The following is a 6,255-nucleotide window of genomic DNA, read 5'->3' on the forward strand; positions in this document are numbered from 1 at the left end:
TGGTCCCCTGATATTGCAATTACAAAAATTAGTGATTTTGAAAAAACTGTGCTTGATGCAATGTTTAAAACTCCCTTAATCAACTTGTTTGACTCGCTTGACTTGCCCGAAATGTGGGCATAGATGTTATCTTGACTGTAATACTTGTTTTTGTTATTATATTGATACTTGTTATGCATTTGATGTTAATTTGACTTGGCTCTGAATTATACAGGCAATTAGGTGATTTCTGCAATGTTTTCATGTTTGAATGACAAGTTATATATTTTTTTTTTCTTTAAAGATCAATTACTGAGAAAACCCGGCACATGTCAGCAAGTCAATCCACCCAGTCACAAGTGGGTGACAAGAATGAGTCGAACGCTGTGTGACTGGGTTTTGAAAACATTGGTTTTGTGGTCACATTTTCTTTTTAAAAAAATCAGTATAATATTAGAAACTTTGCTCGAGTTTTGGGCAGGTCATCAAATAGACGCCTAACCTTTCGTAGAATCTCCCAAAAGAACCAACGAAGGTGGACGGAAAGATCTCCAGCTCGGCTCTACCTAAATCTGCCCATTCAAATCCAATCCGTGGTAAATTTATTTGATTCACATGTCGATACACTGTTACCAATTGATTCTTTTTATTTTAAATATTTCAAAGTCAATTATTTTTTTTTTTTTATGTTACTTTGAAGTAACCGTTTTTTTTGTGCCCGAATGGGCAGCCTGGTTAATTTGGTCCCATTTTCGAGGTTCACAAGACTCAACAAATCTTAATGTAAATTTCCCGAGTATCAGATACGTAAGTACAAACTGGATCCGATCTGGTAAAGAAATCTGGATTGCAAGGATTGTTAATCAAATCCTGATTGTGTTAGTATATGCACTTTCATGGTCGAGTCAGGATTCAAACTAGAATGTGGTAAACAAAGGACCAGATTAGAAATAAATGTCAGATCCAAATTTGGTGTCCCAATTCGGACCCCGACGCGTCCAATTACCAAAACAGTGAGACGTGGTAATGAGTAACACCCCAAAACAAACGCTTTACGTTGCTAGCGAGGAGACGTGCATTCCAGACCGGGGTCTGCAATCTCAATCTCACCTCTGAAGATACAAAGATTAGTAGTTTCTCAAAAAATTCTCAAACTCACTGAGTCAGCTCAGATCGTCAAAAAATCTGGCCAAGAGTCAAGGTTAGCCCAGCTCGCTCCTTAGTTGCCCCGGACTCGGACTGAGCTGCCCTTGACTCGGATCGAAAAACTCACCCTTTGACTTGTTTGATTCGACTGTAGTGATTTACAATACGATTAATTAAATACTCAACCGAGTCGACGAGTCAACACGCAGACACACTAACCAGATTATTTTGTCTGCCGATTCAAGTCCAAGTCATGGATTTGCCAAACACTACGTGGATCGATTGAGAAATGCAAGAAAAATCAATTTAAAGCTAATAAAAGCCAATTGCCAACACACATACACGCAATACGGCCTACATATAAGCTTACACCATAATGAGATAGAGACATAGTACGTGAAGTAAACGTATGATGCACCACAATGAGATAAATCATCTATAATATCTGAGGCTGGATTCTTGTGATGAACAAGCATTTTCTACGCTCCACTGCTTGAGGAGGTTTCAACAGGCTCCACCTTCACAAATTTCGCCTTTTCCTGACAATAAAAGGCCGGTAAGTATATGAGTCAGGTTCAAGACCCCTCTGAACCATCTCCTCTAACAGTTCGAAGGCTTTCTTAGTGTTACCTGCCCTACAATGTCCATTTACAAGAACGTTGTACGTAACCTCATTTGGCTTCATTTTCAGTTCCAACATTTCTTAGTGTTACCTGCCCTACAATATCCATCTACAAGGCCGGCAACTTGTTTGTTTCCATAATCAGATGGATTTAGGCAGACTCCACGCGATCCTGATAACGATGGCATTTCTACTTCCTGCTTTTTCTTGGTTTCAAATAATATGAAAAGACTTTTCTTTATCTTGTCGTGAGGTGGCTTAAAAAAGTTGATTGAACTTGCGATTAGTTCGTCAAATATTAAGCAGAGACCATGCAATAAAGGAATGGCTCCGATCATTACCACAAGACTAAAAATCCTTAATTAAAATGTTATGGATTAATTTAAAAAATTAAAAAACCTGCATCAGTCACATCTTGTATCAACAGGTGCTCATACGATACGGATCGGCTAATACTACTGGATCCACACAAGACCTTATAAGATGTTTTCCCTATCAATGGCAGCCCAAGCAGCAACATGTTTCACTTTTTTTCATTGAAAAAAGTCAATGTTGAGATTAAAATATATATGTACAATTAAGCTCAAAACCATGTCATATTAGAGACTAAAAAAATAATAAACAATGTTGAGTCCCACGAAGAAGTGACTTCCACAACATAATCTTCCCTATACAGTGTTTTGCTGCCACAATCTTGCAAAGATTAGATGTAACATGGTTCAGTTGAACGAATGATAGAAGAAGAGTAAATGTCTGTGGTTGATGGGAACCGATCCGCCTAGGCGCCGCTGAGCGGTTGGTGAGGCGGCTGGGCAGGACACGATACCGTTCCCAAGTATCTCGCCTATGAAAGGAGGTCGCTGCCGCAGCGGCTACAACAGTCACAGCAGCCGCCGAGACAGCAGACACGGCCGATGCAACGCTGCAGCTCGGTCTGAAGCTGAAAACGGAGGCTTCAGCAGTCGGTCGGAGGCAGAGCAGAGGAAGGATGAAGTTCACGGATTCCGACCGTCCACCGGAGCACTTCCAGCCAGAGTGGAGGTCCCTCACGATCGCCTCTGGATGGGGAATCCGTCTGAGCAGTGGCAGCTGGACGAGCGAACAGCAAACTCGAGATTCTAGCAGGCAGGAGCCAGGGCACCGGTGAAGCTTGGGCTCGATGAAACCGCATGAGACCGAAGATCTGGACTGAGCACTTGGAAGGTGATGGACCTCCGGAGGAAACAACGACACCGAGATGAACAGAGCCGCTGGAATAATTCACTTCAGAACAGGGGCGACTGGAAATCAGACGATTTCAGTCCGCATAGCTCACATCCGGTGTCGAGCTTTGGTGCGTTGGATCCAACCCATGCCGGAGATGACGACGGGAAAAGATGGAACGTGACTGCAGGAAAGAAGAGCGGGTCTGGCTTTGGATTTATAGGCTATCTAAATGGAACAACCACCAAGGTCACACTTCTTTTCTGATTCAATAGTGGTCGTCACTGCACTGCAGGGGCCGAGGCTGGTGTGGGCAATTGCCCACACAGATTAAAAAAAAATCTATTTTTATATTAATATTTGTGGGCATTTTTCCTCATTGGTGCCTCTTAAAATTTTCAAACTTCATAGTTAAAAAACATAACATGTGCATAGTTTTCAACCAAGGTAGACGCCTAGACTGTGATTAGGTGCAGACGCCTAGACGGTGATTAGGTGCAGGATGTCGTTCAATCAAAAAATGTATGCATGTGGTATATTGTCCGGATCGAGAGAATGTGCAACCATGGGATTTCAAATGGAGATGTATGATTAATTATGAGGACTCACCATTGAAATGTATGTGGGTAAGCCTTCACTTTAAAATATGGCCTTGAAATTGTACAAGACGTTCCGTTCCAATTTTTTTTCAGGGCCTTTTCTGTTTAATGGGACGACGAAGCTTCCTGTAGGCCAATAATCATTGTGAAAATATGTGGCTCAAGCCCATGGTTGAATTCGTTTTGCAACAACAATGTTGGAGCATCAAGCCAAAGAAATCTGGTTGTTCCATCTGCTGATGCCATTTGATAATCCCATATATAAGGTGATCCTAGATCTATATATATAAAATACATCAATGTAACATTCCTGTGGAAGCATATGGCGGCCGTCAACCAAGCAAACGATACATTAGCAGATGCACCAGAAAGGAGATGGGAAAGAGAACTTCCAGCAAACAAGTGCCGATGTTGGGCACGAAATTTCTATATCGGAAGGATGATATTCAACAAAGATTATGTCGCAACTCCTGGCATCTCATAAATAAAGGGAAAGCATGATAGTGGGAATGCTTCCAAGCTCTTAATGTGGTGCCGTTCTACACAACATTTTTATCTTAAGTTCCAATCATCCAAGAGGCAACAGCGTGGTCAAGGTTCAGAACATTTCTTGGGATTTCCTAACAATGCGACTTACTCTCCTCTTGAATTCGTCCCTCCATTCTTTCTGTAAAAAAGCAAAAGACGGATTGTGCCAATGGAACATGACATGGCAAACCCTTCAGTGCTTTCAGCTACTAGGTCATATCCTTCCTGCTCTACATTCCATGAAATTGTTCTTACATACAATCTGCCTCGGTTGTATGCCGGATGCTGTTTCCCACAGTTTTGTGCTTGCAAGTTGAAACTAAGGATATTAGATGACAAATATGAGTAATAAATTCATTATCACACAGTCTGATCTACACATCAATACCAAATTTTTTCTACCGTTTATCTTACAAATTTTAATTATTCTTCATGTGAACTACCTTTAATAGCGTAACTGGGATCCCAAATTTCTAACGCAAACATGTCCAGATTTAGGATCCAGAAAGTGAATTTGTTGGATGAGAATATTGTATTTTTTGGGTACATGTTTTCAGATTATATAATTTATGTTATGTTTCATATTGATATCCTTTTGTGGTAGCACCGTACTACCACTAAAGTCAACAGTATAGAAATTCAAAACTAAAATTGACTGCCTATATATATTGCACCAAACCCCTCAAAAAAATATATATAATGTCATTGTAGATAATCTAATAATCAAACATTAGATACAATTTTATCATTCTTATTGAAACAAAATATATGATGCTTTTTCCACGATATTCTTGTTAAAGCCCTCTAAACAGTATTTGGTGATCATAAAGGAAAGTTGTTTTCCAGCAATCAAGATTTCATTTTTCCAATCAGAAGTTGTTTTGGTAATGTCTTTTACATGTATAATGTTTTCATTACATAACGGTCGTACAAATTTAAACGTTATATGAATGATTTAATTAATCATTTAATTAACCTAACTGATGGTTTATAAACTATCACTTATAAATATTTTATAAATGAAACTTATACCATACATTTGGAAAATTAATCTTTAAATCACGTGCACCCCATCATATTTATACATCCAAATGCTTAATGCAACATTTATACCTACATAGACCACAAAAAAGAACATTTTATTTTTATATTTATATTTTTGAACAACATTTCTCATTTACATATTGGTTCTCCTAAAAAATTTAAATTGTATATCTAACATCTCTTAAACGAAATTTTCTGGCTTCGCCATGATCTTTAAAAATTGAAAGATCAGGTTTCCACCTTAAACCCACATAATTATTGGGCTTATTATGCATGATGTTGCATGGTCCCTCACGAGGACCACAAGTTGTGATCATGCTTGCGTTGGTGAAATTTTGGCAAACGTTCATCTGGTGCATGAGATTTAACGTGGTTTTCCACCACGGAAGGCCACCATGGACCTTAAGGATCAATAGTGTGAGATTTGATATTTATACTCTTTGTTTACAATAATATTTAGATATCTCTTTGATTTTTTTTACATGTTTAGGTTGACGTATCTCGTTGTTGATAGCGATGCTATTATTATTTTTGTTGGCTTCTTTACTCTTATAGATATCATTCCCTTATATATATTAAAAAGTAAAAAAATAAAAATCTAACATAGTTTTATTTGCCTCTACTAACCCTCCTTGGTTTCGCCCCTAGGCAGATTTATGGAACACGGCGTTCTAGCATTTCATAGATATGTCTCAATCTTTGGGATAGATCTAGGAAACACCATGTTTATATTCTTGTTGTCAAACACCTCATAAGCATCACTTAGAATATTTTTATAGTAGAATTTATCTAGTCGGCCGTTAACTATGCTAACCTTTAATGGGTAGCCATTGAACAAAAAATTAAACAAATTGAAGATTAGATACCTTTAGGCCACATACTAACTGCATATTCGTTATTTTGTGATCAAGTGTGAGCATCCACAATCGGTAACGTTTACTCTTGAAAGCAAGCTTTAATCGGCAGTAGATGCTAATATGTGAGCCAATCGCAGGGCGTTTGGTAAGAAGAATTTGTATTCTTGGAATGCATATTTTTTGAATACATGATAAGAAGGACATCATATTTTAGGAGTGATTATAGACATTGTTTCTAGTTCCAACAAATCAAATACTGGGCATACTTACACCATAT

This window comes from Nymphaea colorata, chromosome 6, assembly GCF_008831285.2.
Source record: "Nymphaea colorata isolate Beijing-Zhang1983 chromosome 6, ASM883128v2, whole genome shotgun sequence".
Classification (NCBI taxonomy): Eukaryota; Viridiplantae; Streptophyta; class Magnoliopsida; order Nymphaeales; family Nymphaeaceae; genus Nymphaea; species Nymphaea colorata.